This window comes from Elephantulus edwardii, unplaced genomic scaffold (genome assembly GCF_000299155.1).
Source record: "Elephantulus edwardii isolate Elephantulus edwardi_28Jun2011 unplaced genomic scaffold, EleEdw1.0 scaffold00166, whole genome shotgun sequence".
NCBI classification, from domain to species: Eukaryota; Metazoa; Chordata; class Mammalia; order Macroscelidea; family Macroscelididae; genus Elephantulus; species Elephantulus edwardii.
In genome coordinates this window covers 3794750-3811316 of record NW_006399916.1, presented here as the reverse complement: position 1 = coordinate 3811316, position 16567 = coordinate 3794750, and the positions used below count along the sequence as shown (strand labels likewise).

The 16567-nt window shown below is 41.5% G+C and overlaps 1 pseudogene; it reads left to right on the top strand.

Moving 5' to 3' along the window:
- The first annotated feature begins 11680 nt into the window (after positions 1–11680).
- Positions 11681–12526, top strand: LOC102876254 (annotated as a pseudogene).
- The last annotated feature ends 4041 nt before the right edge of the window (positions 12527–16567 follow it).

Sequence of the window (16567 nt, the reverse complement as noted above, 5' to 3'; positions counted from 1 at the left end):
TAAAGATATTAACAACGCCAACACCTAAACCATCAAAGTTGCAACCATTTCAAGCCAAGTTTCAAATCCAATGTCAGTCAATCTCTCCTTTCACCATTAAAGCTCAAGTGCTTGGCTTTCCAACTTGAAGTCTAGACCATTTACTAGCCCTGCTGATTGTTCTCAATCCTTAACTCCCAATTTTCTTCTCTAGTCTTGGCTTAAAGTTTAAAGAATACCTAAGGGCAATAGTTTCAGAGAGTCACACACCTTCCATTATTACTGAGAGCCTTGAGTCCATGACTATTGTAAATTTTGTTCTGCATTCCCCCTTTTTGATTGCTATTTTTCTGTCAACCTTTGATTAAAAGGTTAAGTAAAATGGTTTTTATTGTTATTCCAGTTTTTCTCATTCTCAAAGTGATGTTTTCTCTGAACTCCCTAGCCTGTTATTCTCAGAACTAGAAAGTTCAGATAGCTCTTTTTTAAATCAGTAATGTAATAGTTACATTTGTTTGTTGTCTGTTGACTCTTCATGATTATTATTCTAAGATCATACTGTTGGGAATAAAAATTGATTTTGCTTTGCTTTAGAGTTTCCATAAAATTCCCTTTTTGAATGCTTTCCCACAAAATAACAGTAGTTTGAGAATGGTGGTTTCCCAAATCCACACCTATAGAAGAGAGATTTTTCTACCAAAAGCAGGCATAGTCTTGGGTAAAGCCTGCACTACCTGGTGTCTCCACTTTAAGCCTCTTATCACCATCTCTGTTTCTATAGCACAAGTGTTGATCCCAGAAAAGTATGTTTTCTTCCTTTGTAATAAGTGTTATATCTGACACAAAACAGTAACTCACCAAAGTTGCAGCAGAAGGCAGCTTTTTTATGCTTGATTCATTTGATCAGCTTCACAAATCCATCAGATGGAGAATAGCACTCTTACCAAATCCTGCTGGGCTCTGGGCTGTCGACTCTCTATTCAGACCGATGGATGAATGTGCAAAGCAACAAGTGATTGCAGAAAGTGTAAACCTACCCTCCTTGTTGTGGAAGGCAGGACTTGAGGCTACAAAGCACCATCGTTGGTTTTTGCCAAACCGGAGTTATTTCATCGTGGTCAATCAAAATATAATCCTAATCCCAACCAGGATCTAGTCCTATTCCCAGCTGCCCATTGCTCTTCCTAGCCTTTCCCTGGAATTTTTAAATTGCCCAGACAATGATTTATATAGTCAAAATTATAATTAGCCTGTCTGGAATGACTGAAGGGGATAAAGTTTTTTTATCTAGTTTTTTCAAGATGAAAACATTGAGAAATTATTAAAATGAATTAGTTTCTAGAAAGGATTTCATGTGCTTCAAAGATGAAATTATTTTCTTAGGCTTTAGCTACATTGATCCATATTAGAATAATATGTTAAATAAAGTTGAATTATTTCAACTCAGTAGGCTGGCACCTCAAGCCCTGTCATTAGCCACGCCACATTAGTGGTTAAAAGTGACAATAGGTGTTATCCAAGGCTCAGCCTTGAGCAGACTCAGTGGGTTAGGAGCTGTGAGTCCTGATTTCTGGTCACATCATCTCCCTTAACTCAGCTTCGCAGACATTCAATGCCCTTAACTTTTCTTCCCTGATCATTTTCCAAGTCTTCCCTGACCACTTAGTTCTCAGAGTTTTGGCCAATAAACTGTGCTCTAGCTAGTAATACCTTTATGAAGTTTTTTCAAATGAGTTATTGAGGATCATTTCCGTGCTGGACTGTAACTTCCAGTAAATATTTTTTTTTATTGGGTAAATGAATGAATAATTATGAAAATAAGAAATTGTAATATTTTAATCTCTTTCAGAGTAATGAAATTTTAATTGGCTAAATTTTGGGCCTCTGATGGATGTTGTTGTTGTTGCTATGTGCCGTCGAGTTGCTCAGGATTCATAGCGACCCTATGTACAACAGCCCTAAACTCTGCTCTGTCCTGTGCCAATCGCACTGTCTCTGACACACCCATCCCGATTACCCCAGTCACTAAATCAACACCCTCCCAAGCATGATGTCCTTCTCCAAGGACAGGTCTCTCCTTACAACATGTCCAAAGTATGTTAGACAGAGCCTCAGAATCCTTGCCTCCAAGGAGCTGCCCAGTTTAACCCTTTCCAGGATGAATCTGTTTGTTTTCCTAGCAGTCCATGGTACTCTCAATACTCTTCTCCAGCACCACAGCTCAAAGGCATCAATTCTCCTTCTATCCTCCTTGGTCATTGTTCAACTCTCTGATGCATAATAAGGCCTGTATCAGGCGCACCTTAGTCTCCAGAGAGACTCCATTTCTCTTCAGTACTTTGGAGAGGTCCCTAACAGCAGATTTTCCTGTGGATTCTCTGGTGGATAAAATAAAACATTTTAAAAAGCCTTTTTATTGAGTATTTGGTGCCATTACGTCTAGTATGATTCATAGAAACCCTAGCAACAACAGATCTGAATCTTGTCCTGCCCTGTACCATCCTCAATCTTTGATACCCTCAAACTCATTGTTACAGCTACCATGTTAACCAAACTCGTCACTAGGGTCTTCCTCTCTTTTGTTATCCCTCTGCCTTCCCAAGCATTATGTCCCTCTGCAAGGAATTAACCTCTTGTAGCAACATGCTCAAAGTATGTGAGACAAAGCTTTGTCATCTTTGCCTCCAAGGAGCAGTCTGGCTGCAACTTCTCCAGGCATATCCATTTATTCTTTTGGCAGTCTATGGGATCTTCAGTACTCTTCTCTAACACCACAGCTCAAAAATATAAACGGCAATCCAACACAATGTGAAAATTATAAAAAAAATATCACATGCATGCAAAAATCCTTAAAATCTCTAGATCAGTACATAGACAGGGAACTTGCAGATGTTTAAGTTGCATTTAGAAGAGGCTGTGGCACCAAGGGACATCATTGCTGATGTCAGATGGATCCTAGACAAAATCACTCAACCACTCACTCACTCACTCACCCAATCAACCAACCAACCAACCAACCAACCAACCAACCAACCAACCAATCAATCAATCCTACCCTCTCAAGTCTGCTCCAACTCATAGTGACTTCCTCTGTATCAGAGCAGAGTTGTGCATGCATCACAGGATTTTGCTGTTGCTTTTTAAAAAATTTTATACTGGTTTATTTACAATGTTCATATACATTGTTTTTCACCCTGGATCTTTCCATTTGTTTCACCCACCTTTCCCCCCACCCATCAAATTGTGTGACCCTATGATTAATCACCCCACCCCCAATCATCCTCACCCCTCTGTTTCTTCCTCCTGAATCTTCATACTTGTTCTACAATAATGGTCTTATACAGTACTTGTCTTTATGGGACAGAGTTCATTCACTCAGCATAAAGCTCTCCAGTCCCTCCCAAGTTAGAGAATAAAATTATTGCTCCTGTGTGATGCATAGTATTCCATGGTGTGAATGTGCCATTACCTTATCAATCCATTCCATTGTTATTTTGTTTTTTTTTTCTTAAAGTAGATTGCCAAGGTCCTTCTTCGATCTTACCTCTAAGTGGAGTCCAACCTTCAACCTTTTGATTACCAATTACATGAACTGGTTTTGGTGGGTTTTTTTAAAATGTAAGTAAAATTTTTATTTTACATTGATTTACTGTTGGTGCCACCCATGGAGAAACATCTACACTCTAATACCATGCCTACTGCACAATAGTTATTTAGTAAATGGCCATGGAAAAGGGACTCTTTGGCAGTGGCACCAACAGCCAGGGAAGCAAAAGACAAGTTGCATTGGCAAATCTGTCAGGGAACTCTCCAGAGTATTTAGGAGCAATGATGTCAGTGTAGAGACTAGGGTATGCCTAATCCAAGCCATGGCCTTGCCAATTACTTGCTATGCATCAGAGAGCTGGACAATGACTAAGGGTGATAGAAGAAGAATGAATGCCTTTGAATTACGGTTCTGGAGAAGAGTATTGGACATGACTGCCAAGAGAACAAACAGATCTGTACTGTAGAGGGTGAAACCAGGATACTTCTTGGAGGCAAGGAATTTGAAGCTCCATCTGACATACTTTGGGCATGTTGCAAGAAGGGACCAGTCCTTGGAGAAGGACACCATGCTTGTATGAATGGAGGGATAGTGCAAGAGAGGAAGACCCCGAATGAGATGGATTGACTGTTACTGGGGTAATGGGGGTAGATGTGTTGGAGATAGTGAGATTGGCTCAGGATAAGGCAGAGTTCAGGGCTATTTTACATAGAGTTGCTAAGAGTTGCAGGGAACTTGATGGTACATAATAACAACAATGAAAAAAGGTGGTACTCTTTTGCATTCACTTGTCAGAAGTGAAGATGATTTAAAGCACTTGCTATTGAGAAGAATCAAAGCTTCCAATATGGGTTATGTCTCAGCACCAAGTAAACAAAAGTCTTTCCCATTGGATCTATAGATAACATCGTGATGGATGGAGAAAAGATAGAAGTGCTCAATAATTTCATTTTACTTAGATCCACAATCAACACTCATAGCAGCAGATGCCAAAAAAAATCAAAAGACATGTCATGTTGGGGAAAGCTGCTGGTAAGGACCTCTTCAAGGCGCTAAAGAGCAAGCATGTCAGATTAAAGACTAAGGTGCACCTGATCAAAGCTATATAGTATTTTCACTTGTTCCCTATTTGTCTGAAAGTTAGACAATAAATAAGAATGACAGAAAAAGAACTAGTGCCTCTCACTTGTGGCCTTGACAAACAGTATTGATTATCCCATGGACTGTTAGAAAAACAAACACATCTGACTTGGAGGAAGTGCAACCAGGATGCTCCTCGAAGGCAAGGATAGTACAACTTGATCTCACATACTTTGGGCCATGTTGTCAAGAGTGTGAGTCCTTGGAAAAAGACACCATGCTGGGAAAGGTGGAGAGTCCGAGAAAGAGAGGAAGACCCCTCACAACATGGATTTGACATAGTGACTGTAACAATGAGCTCAAGTATGTCAGATGATGAGAATGGTGCAGAAGCGGGCAAGTTCAGATCTTGTTCACAGGGTTGCTATGAGTCATTGTCAACTTGATAGCACCTAACAACAACTCTTAAACCCAAAGGAAGGTCCTCTGATGGGAAAATTGTGGCCTTGGAAAACAGCAGACTTTGGAGTTTGCATAATTCTGCCATGCCCAGAGGAACATAGCAACCTGCCCAGGAGAGGACCTAGAAGAAGGAAGTGTTCCAATGACTACAACCAGTAGAGCCACAGGCTAACGGCAGGCTGGCCTCAGTGGATCTGCTGTCATGGGACTGTCCAAGGAGCTAGGATGCTGTCCAAGCCACTGGCCCAGGGTCCCTCTGTCAAGTAGATTATGTGAGCTCTGAGGTTCTGTGGACCTTGCACCATTCACTCTGCCATCTTTACAGTGACAGGACTGAACTGTCCCTATGATCTAATGAAGCCACCTCATTACCAAAGAATCACCGAGAAAGCTCTCTAGTGCTGGGCATGAAATTCTTGTAGCTAGCTGGGATGCTAAAGCACATAAATCGGTTCCCATTTTAATTAATCTGTGTCTGCAGACATCCAGAAATGGAAAGGCCACTTCTGGTAAGGTGCATAACAAACCTATCACTCCAGCCTGCTGCCTGAAAATTCTTTCAGCATCTCATCCATCTCAGTGTGGTAAGAGAAAACAGTGGCAGATTATTTCTCTGACCAAGGTATGGACATGAGGGTTTAGCCTGCCTGTGAGCCTTCTCTCTCAGACTCATACACATTAATTTATTGGCAATGGTGAGAAAACCTTCCCAACGCCTTCTGTAGTAGGCTGTGTGAGCCCACAGTGACTTAGAGACATGTCTGCAGGCTTCTGGGTGGGCGTCTATGTGCTTTCACAATGAGTAACAGTTTTAATGTGAAGAATTTCCAAGCTCTGACAGCTTCATTTCATTAGAAAAGGGAAAAATATTTTTAAGAGGTAATGAGAAGGCAAGGAGGGACCCATCCTTTGAGAGGGACATCATGCTTGGAAGGGTGGAAGGACAGCACAAGAGTGGAAGACCCTCAATGTGATGGATTGATTCATTGACTAGGGTAATGGGGGTAGCTGTGTCAGAGACACAGGATAGAGCAGGTTTCAGGGCTGTTGTTGCAAATGACGGCACACAACAACAACAACACGAAAAGGCTTAGTCTGCAGAGAGTTGAGCTGCTAATCCAAAGGTTTTACATCTCTAGTGGTTTGAATTCGCCAGCAGTTTGCAAGGGAGAAAGTTGGGAAATCTCCTTGTGAGTGATTTACAACCATAGCTATGTGCTGGAGCGTCAGCTATGAGCTGGTTCTGAGTCGATGGACACGAGATGAGAATTTAAATAAGGAGCATGGATGAGGGGCAGGTGTGTCCTGCTCCTGTGTCACAAGGAAAACGTGCAAGGGTGAGAGAGAATGAAGAGGGTGAGGCAAAATGTGAGAAAACACAGAGCAAGGGAGAGTGAAGGAAGAAAATGCTAAGGAAGGAGAGGGAACAAGTGAGAAAAGTGGATCTTTCTCTCAGAGTAGCCAGTGTTCACTGGCTTCTGGGTGTCACAGCGCCCACATCCTCCCACTGCACTCAGTGCCTCCATTTGCTCATCCATCTGTCCACACCCTCACTCCTCATCCACACCCAATCCCTCAGGAGGCAGAGTTATCTCTATCAGCTAAAAGAGTTGCTGAGAGTGCAAATAGTTAAATTATTTGGCTGCTAACAACAGGTGGGAGGTTCGTCCACGTAGAACAGTGGAGATTTGCTTCTTAGAAGTTAGCCTTGAAATCCTTGTGAAATACATTTCTGCTATGACACACCCAGGGCCACCAGGAGTAGCACGGCTAATCCAAAGACCGCACCTTTTTACTGGTTTGAATTCAGCAGGTGTTTCCTGGGAGAAAGATAATATCTTCTGCTATAATTAAAAGTCTCAAACACAAAAGGAAGGTTAGTTATGAGTTGGTTCCAACTTGATGGCAATGGCTTGTTTTTGTTTTTCCCCTCCCCAATCAACCTCTTCTTGCATATTGCCTTTCTCTGCACCCAATTTAACTATTTAATACTTTTTACTTCCTTCCAGATGACACAGCCCTGCTTGATGAAACAGCAGGACCTGAAGTGTTTGCTGCAGAAGGTCAAGGACTGCAGCCTTCAATATGGATTGAAGCTCAAGGTCAAGAAAACAAAGATTCTCACCACTGAGCCAATTGACAGCATCATGAATAGATGATGAAAAGATTGAGATTGCTGACAGCTTTAGTTTGCTTGGCTCTACAATCAACACTCTTGGTAGCAGCAGCCAGGAAATTAAAAGACAAATTGCACTGGAAAGTCTGCTGTCAGAGAGTTCTTCAAGATACTGAGGAACAATGATGCCAGTCTGGAGACAGAGGAGCACCTGATACAGGTCATGGTCTCTGCAATTACTTGTTATGCATCAGAGAGCTGGACAATGACTATGGATGATAGAAGGAGAATTGATGCCTTTGAGCTGAGAAGAGTTTGAATATACCGTGGACTGCTAGGAGAACAAACAAATTCATCCTGGAGAGGGTGAAACCAGGCTGCTTCTTGGAGGCAAGGATTCTGAAGCCCTGTCTTAAATACTTTGGACATGTTGCAAGATGGGATCAGTCCTTGGAGAGGGATGTCATGCTTGGGAGGGTGGAGGGACAGCGCAGGACAGGAAGACCCTTGATGAGATGGATTGATTCTGTCACTGGGATAATGGGGATATGTGTGTCAGAGACAATAGGGTTAGCAAGAGATAGAGCAGGGTTTAGGGCTGTTGTACATAGGGTCGCTATGAGTCACAAGTGACTCGACGGCACATAACAACAAGAACAACATCATCATCAACAACAACTTCCTTGTCCCTTTTTTCTGCTAACACCCCCCTCCCCAGTTTGATTCTATCTTCAGGTAAATCTTACCTTAGTTTTGTATGATAGTGGTCTTATTCTCTGGTGGCGTAGTGGTAAGAAGCTGCACTGCAATCCTGAAGGCATGTGGTTCGAAGCCATCAGCTGCTCCAGGGTAGAAGAATGGGCAGTCTCCTCCCATGCAATTAACTGCCTCTAAAAACCTTCCAGAGGCCTAGCTATAGGTCAGTTCTGACTCTATGGTACACAATAACAACATACATAATTATCTTATTGCGACTGATTTATATCATTCAGCATAATTTGTTCTAGATCTATGCATGTTGTGCATGCAGTATTTCTCACAACTGATAGTTTTCAGCAATACATAAAACATGTGTGAATGAACCAAAGTTTCTCTAGCCATTTATATATCCACCGATAGGTACCTAAATAATGGTACAATAAACATAAGTGTGACTATGGCTATTTGTGTAGTAACTTTTCTTTTCTTGGGGGATATGTACTTAATGGGAGCTCTGGTGGTCTTGTGGTAAGAATCTCTGCTGCAATCCTGAAGGAATGCAGTTCAAATCCACCAGCTGCTCCACAGGAGAAAGATGGGCAATCAATCTCCTCTCATGCAATTAATTGCCTTTGAAAACCCACTGGAGGGTCAGCTGTGCATCAGTTCTGACTCAATGATACACAAAAGCAACATATACTTAATTGACATCTTCCATGACCACTATGGAGCTTTGGTGGCCTAGTGATGTGAAGCTGCACCACGATCTCAAAGGTACGTGGTTTGAATCCACCCGCAGCTCTGTGGAAGAAGAATGGGCAAGTCCCATGTGATTTACTGCCTCTGAAAATCCACTGGTGATTGTGCATTTTCAACTATATTTTATAGTTAGTTTTTGTCATTTATTAAGGCTCTAATTTTGCTCTATTTTTTAATAGTCTTTATAGTTTTAGGTTGTATACCTAGATCCTTGCTATGTCTTGAATTAGGCTTTTCATATAGAGCGACAGGTCCTGTTTAAATGTTTTGAAAATAGGAATCCTGTTTTGTCAGCTTCATTTGTTAAACTTGTCTTTCCCCCCTTAATGGGTTTCATCTTTTCATCAAATATCAGTTGTTCACAGGCAGGTGGATTTACTTCTGAGTTCCCAGTTCTATTCCAGTGGTTTCTTATTTGCTATTGTACGTCCATCAAATTCTTTTGACTACTATGCCTGCTATGTTTTTTCCTTGGCTGTGCACCCCTTTGGTTGGTGGTGTTGTTGTTATGTGCCATCGAGTCGTTTGTGACTCATAGCGACCCTATGTACAACAACCCTAAACCCTGCTCTATCCTGTGCCAATCACACACCCATCCCGAGCACACCAGTCACTGAATTAATCCACCTCATAGAGGGTCTTCCCTTCCTGCGCTGTCCCTCCACCCTACCAAGTATGATGTCTCTCTCCAAGGACCTGTCTCTCCTTACAACATGTCCAAAGTACGTCAGATGAAGGCCTGGAATCCTTGCCTCCAAGGAGTAGCCTGGTTTAACCCTCTCCAGGATGGATCTGTTTGTTTTCTTGGCAGTCCATGGTACATTCAATACTCTTCTCCAGCACCACAGCTCAAAGGCATCAATTCTCCTTGGTCATTGTCCAACTCTCTGATGCATAACAAGACCATGACCTGTATCAGGCGCACCTTAGTCTCCAGAGAGATACCTTTGCTCTTGAGTACTTTAGAGAGGTCCCTAACAGCAGACTTTCCCATCGCAACACGTTTTTTGATTTCCTGGCTGCTGGTGCCAAGAGCGTTGACTGTGAAGCTGAGCAAACTGAAGCTGCGAACAATCTCAATCTCTTCGCCATCCATCCTGATGCTACCAATTGGTCCAGTGGTGAGAATCTTGGTCTTCTTGATATTGAGCCTCAGCCCATACTGAAGGCTGCAGTCCTTGACCCTCTGCAGTAAGTGCATGAGGTTCTCCTCAGTTTCAGCGAGCAGGGTTGTGTCTTCTGCATAACGCAGATTGTTGATAGATCTTCCACCAATCCTGATGCTGCATTTCTTCTCATAGAGCCCAGCCTCTCGGATAATCTGCTCTGCATACAGGTTGAAAAGGTATGGAGATAGGACCCATCCCTGGCTTACACTCTTCCCAATTTTGAACCATTTAGTGTTGCCCTGCTCTGTTCTGACGACTGCCTCTTGGTCCAAGTATAGGTTTCACATTAGCACAATTAAATGTTCTGGGATTCCCATTCTCAGAGTCAGCCACAGTTTATGATCCACAGAGTCAAACGCCTTTGCATAACTGATGAAACACAGATAGACATTCTTCTGGTATTCTCTGCTTTCAGCTAAGATCCATCTAACATCAGCTACAATATCCCTAGTTCCACGACCCCTTCTAAACCCAGCCTGGACTTCTGTAATTTCTCTGTTGATGTACCAGTCGTTTTTGGATAATCTTCAGTAGAATCTTGCTTGCATGTGAAATCAATGATATTGTTCTGTAGCTTCCACACTCAGTTGGGTCACCCTTCTTTGGGATGGGAACAAATATAGATCTCTTCCAGTCCGTTGGCCAAGTGGTTGTTCTCCAGATTTCTTGGCACAGCTTGGTGAGCACATCCAGGGCAGCATCTGTTAACTGAATTATGTCAATTGGTATACCGTCTATTCCAGGGGCCTTATTTTTTGCTCTTTCCTTCAAAGCAGCTTGAACTTCTCCTTCATCACCATAGGTTCTTGCTCAAATGTTATTTCATTAAATTCTTCTGTATCTGCCAATTCCTTTCGATACAATGACTCAGTATATTCTTTCCATCTTCTTTTGATACCTCCCGGATCATTTAACGTTCTGCCTAAAGCATTCTTGATTATAGCAACTCGAGGTTTGAATTTGTTCTTCAATTCCTTGAGCTTAAGAAATGTTGAACGAGTTCTGCCCTTTTGATTTTCTGACTCTAGCTCCTTGCACATTTCATTTTATAATATTTTGTTTTGTCATTCTGTGCTGCCTTTTGGAATCTTCTGTTCAGCTCTTTAGTGTCTTAAATCCTTCCTTGTGTTTTGGCTTCTCTACATTCCAGTGTAATCTTCAGAGTTTCTTCTGACATCCATTTTGGTTTTTTCTTCCTCTTCTGTCTTTGTAATGAACGTTTGCACTCTTCTTGGATGATACCCTTGACATCCTCCCACAACTCATCTGGTCTTCGCTCATTAGTGTTCAAGGCCTCAAACCTGTTCCTGAGATGATTCTGAAATTCAGGTGGGATGAAATCACAGTCATATTTTGGTTCCTGTGGATTCAATTTAATTTTCCTCAGCTTCAGCTTGAACTTGCATATGAGTATTTGGTGGTCTGTTCCACAATCATCTCCTGGCCTAGTTTTCACAGCTGATATTGAGCTTCTCCACTGTTTTTTTTCTGCAGATGTAATTGATCTGATTCCTGTGCATACCATCAGGTGAAATCCATGTGTATAACCTGCGTTTATGTCTCTTAAAAAACGTATTTGCAATGAATAAGGTATTGATTGTGCAAAATTCAATCATTCTATCTCCAGCTTCATTTCTGTCACCAAGGCCATGTTTTCCAACTACTGATTCTTCTTCCCTGTTCCCCATTTTTGCGTTCCAGTCACCCATTTCATTGAAAAGAAAATTATCGGGGCCAGGATGGTAACAGCTCGGAAGCCAAGGGGGCTGGGCCGGAGGGAGGCGGAGAAACCGGTGCCCACCACTGCTACCTCGGACTCCTTGCTGCTCCAGCCTGTCCCGTGTAGCGCCCGAGGGCCCCGCTTCAGCCATGATGATCCACGGCTTCCAGAGCAGCCATCAGGACTTCTCTTTTGGGCCCTGGAAACTGACGGCGTCCAAGTCCCACATCATGAAGTCGGCGGATGTGGAGAAGTTAGCGGATGAATTGCATATGCCGTCCTTATCAGAAATGATGTTTGGAGACAATGTTTTGAGAATCCAGTATGGCTCTGGCTTTGGGATTTAGTTCAATGTCACAGATGCGTTAAGATGTGTTAACAACTACCAAGGAATGCTTAAGGTAGCCTGTGCTGAAGAGTGGCAGGAAAGCAGGACGGAGAGTGAACGCTCTAAAGAAGTTATCAAACCATATGATTGGACTTATACAACAAATTATAAGGGAACATTACTTGGAGAATCAGTCAAGTTGAAGGTTATACCTACAACAGATCATACAGATACAGAAAAATTGAAAGCCAGAGAACAAATTAAGTTTTTGAAGAAGTTATCCTGTTTGAGGATTTTGAAGAAGTTATCCTGTTTGAGGATGAGTTACATGATCATGGAGTTTCAAGCCTAAGTGTGAAAATTAGAGTAATGCCTTCAAGCTTTTTCCTGTTGCTGCGGTTTTTCTTGACAATTGATGGAGTGCTCATCAGAATGAATGATACAAGACTTTACCATGAGGCTGACAAGACACACATGTTACGGGAATATACAACACGAGAAAGCAAAATTGCAAATTTGATGCATGTGTCACCTTCTCTTTTCACGGAACCTAATGAAATATCCCAGTATTTACCCATCAAGGAGTCTGTTTGTGAGAAGCTGGTGTTTCCAGAAAAAAAATGACCTTAACCCTGCAGACTGCCAAGAAAACAAACCTGTAGAATAAAGATGCAATGTACACTCACCATAGGAAAAAAAAATTCTCAGAAGAGCAGATTTTTTTTTTTAAAGAAAAGTTCTGATGGGAAATGGATTGGAATTCTAGTACATTTATAGATTTCTTTTGCTACTACTAACAAGTCCACAATGTTAAGTCTTCCAATCCATGAGCAGGGTATATTTTTCCATTTGTGGAGGTGTCTTTGGGGTTTTTGTGGGGTTTTTGGTGTAGGTCTTTTGTATCTCTGAGTAGATGTTTGCTTACATAGTTAATCTTTTGGGTGGGTACCGTTGTTTCCTTTATTTCTTTTTCAGAGTTTTCTTTGTTACTATAGAGGTATTATGACTGCCTTTTGTGTGTTGAACTTGTACCATGCCAAGTTGCTGAATTAGTCAATTAGATATAAAAATTTTCTTGCTGCATCTCTGGTAGTGTGTGTGTGTGTGTGTGTGTGTGTGTGTGTGCGCGCGCGCGCATGTTGTTGTTGTTAAGTGCCATTGAGTCATAGACGACTCATAGCGACCCTATGAATGAGCACTTGTATAACTTTCATAATTTCTCTAATTTCATAGAGTTTCCGGAGGCAAGCGATTTCAAAAGTGGATGCAACTCCTGCTTCCAAGCTTGTTTTAATTGGGGAGCTCCACCAAACATCATGGGTAACCATTATCACATTTGACACATTAGTGTCCAGTGTTCAGTATCACAGCACCCACGAGTTACCTCTATCCAGCAAATGGACAGACCAGTGCTATATGACCTAGAAGAATGTTTGACCAAAACTGATATTATGTGTGCCAAAAGGATGATGATAACTGAGAGACTCTAAGAACAACAAGAGATTGCTCTATCCTGCACCATATACACAAACTCCAACAGGCTTGAGTCCATCATTAAAGTCACTGTGTCAATTGATCTTGGCTGAGTTCCTCTCTTTGTATAACCTTCCAACTTACCTGGTATGATGTCTTTTTCTAAGGGCTAGTCCCTTCATATATAATCACATCATCTGCAGGAAAGGATACTTTTGCTTCTTGTTTGCTAATTGAGATGTCTTTTACTTCCTTTTCTTGCTCTGGCTAGGACTTCGATACAATATTGAACAGGAGTGGTGAGAAAGGGCTATCTTGTTTGGTTCCTTTACACAAGGAGAATAGCTGTATATGCTTTTAATGATGTTGAAGAATTTCCCTCTTTTATTCTGTTGAGCGTTTTTATCAGAGAAATATTTTTTATTTTGTTAAATACCTTTTCTGCATGAGTTGAGATGACCACGACACCCTCTTCCTGTTTTACTGATGTGGTGGATAACACTGATGGTTTTTCTAATGCTGCACTAGCCTTGCACAGCTGGTATGGATCCCACTTGATCATGATGAATGCTTTTAAAATATAATTTTCGACTTTATTTCCTATGAAATTGCTGAGAATTTTGCATCTATGTGTATGAGGTATAATTTTCCTAATTAATGGTGTCATTGCCTGGTTTTGGTATTAAGATTTTGCTTGGTTCATAGAATGAGTTTTAGGCTATATATTCTAAAACAGTTTGAGTGTGAATTGATGTCCAGCCTTTCCTGAATGTATGGTAGAATTCACTAGTGTAGTAATCTGGGGCAGGACTGTTTTCAGTTGGGAATGTTTTTATGATCTGTTTAATTTCTTATTGTATAATAAGTCTGCTCAAATTTTCTACCCCTGTCTTGTGTTGTATCATCTGCATAATGTAAGCTGTTGATGGGTGTTTTACCAATCCTGATGCAACATTCCTTCTCATAAACCGCAGTCTCCTGGATGAGCCAGCAAGCTGTAATTGTTAACAACCTCAATCACTTCTCCATCCATTATGGTGCTGCCAATTGGCCCAGTGGTGAGAATCTTTGTCTTCTTAATCTTGAGCTTCAACTCATTTTGAAGACTACAGTTCTTGACCTTCTGCAGCAGGAGCTTTAGGTCCTCCTCAGTTTTAGCAAACAAGGTTGTGTCATCTGCATAATGTAAGTTGTTGATGAGTCTTCCTTCAATCCTGATGCCACATTCCTCTTCATAACACCTTGCTTCCTGGATGATATGCTCTGCATATTAATTGAAAAGGCATGGAGACACATATCTGACACACTCCTTTACTGATTTTGAACTATGCAATGTTTGCTTGTTCTCTTCTGAACACTTCTTCCTAGTCCAGATATAGGCTTCGCATAAGCACAATCAAGTGTTCTGGGATTCCTATTTTCCTCAAGGTTAGCCACATTTTTTTGGTGATAATATCTTTAGTGCCACAAACTCTTCTAAACGGAACTTATATTTCTGGCATTTCTGTACTTTTTCTGCAGCAGGATTTATGCTCCATATATGTCAACAGAGAACTACCAGATGAGGTCGTGGTATTAGGGATATTATAGCTACTGTTAGATGGATCTTGGCAGAAAGCAGAGAATACCAGAAGAATGTCTATCTGTGCTTCATTGACTATGCAAAGGCTTTTGGCTGTGTGGATCACAACAAGCTGTGGTTGACTCTGAGAAGAATGGGAATCCCAGAACATTTGATTGCGCTTATTTGAATTTTATATTTCGATCAAAAGGCAGTCATCAGAACAGAGCAAGGAGACACTACATGGTTCAAAATCAAGAAGGGGGTCCATCAGGGATGTATTCTGTCTTCATGCCTTTTCAGTCTGTATACAGAACAGATCATCCAAGATGCTGGGCTGTATGAGGAAGAATGTGGCATCAGGATTTGTGGAAGAGTCATCAACAACCTGCGTTAGGCAGATGACACAACCCTGCTTGCTGACACTGAAGAGGACCTGAAGCACTTGCTGCAGAAGGTAAAGGACTGAAGCCTTCTATATGAATTGAAGCTCAACATCAAGAAAACAAAGATTCTCACCACTGGGTCAATTGGCAGCATCAGTATGGATGGTGAAGAGACTGAGATAGTTAACAGTTTTAGTTTACTTGGTTCCACAGTCAACATTCTTGATAACAACAGCCAGGAAACCAAAAGTCGAATTGCATTGGAAAAGTCAGCTGTGAGCGACCTCTCAAGAGTACTGAAGAGCAACGACGTCAGTCTGGAGACTAAGGTGCGCCTGATCCGGGCTATAGTCTTCACAATTATGTGCTAGCATCAGAGAGTTGAACAGCGACTAGGAATGACAGAAAGAGAATCGATGCCTTTGAGCTGTGGTGCTGGAGAAGAGTGTTGAATATACCACGGACTGCTAGGAGGACAAATAGGTTTGTTCTGGAGAAGGTGAAGCCAGAATGCTCCTTGGAGTCAAGGATTCTGAAGCTTCATCTGACATTCTTTGGGCATGTTGCAAGGAGGAACTGGTCCTTGGAGAGGGACATCATGTTTGGCAGAGTGGAGGGGCAGCGCAGGAGAGGAAGACCTTCGATGAGATGAATCAATTCTGTGACTGGAGTGGTGGTAATGAATGCGTTTGAGATGGCTAGGTTGGCACAGGACAGGACAACATTTAGGGCTCTTATACATAGGGTCGCTATGGGTCGTAAGCGACTCGATGACACATAACAACAACAACAACATGATATTAGTGATATTGTATGGTAATTTCCACACTCTGTTGGGTCACGTTTTTTTTGAACTAGGAACAAATAAGAATCTCTTCCAGTCAGTTGGCCAGGTAGTTGTCTTCAAGATTTCTTGGCACAATCTGGTGAGCACATCCAGGGCAGCATCATTATTAATTGGTATTCCATCCATTCCACCAATTGCAAAGTCCTTCAGAGCAGCCTGAACTTCCTCCATCACTATTACCTCTTTTCTCCCCTTAATTATGTTTTCTTATTGATACTTTAATGAAAGTTTATATAAAACTTAATTTCCATTCATTCATTGTTGCACATTTTCCTCCCTACCCCCCTCCAAGTTCACTTTTCTCTTAATTTTTAAAATTTTTTTTTGAATTTCCATCACCATCACCTCTTGATCATATGTTGTTTCTTGAAATTCTTCTGTGTCAGCAAATCCTTTATGGTACAATGACTCTTTATTCTTTCCCCATCTTTTTTTTTTTTT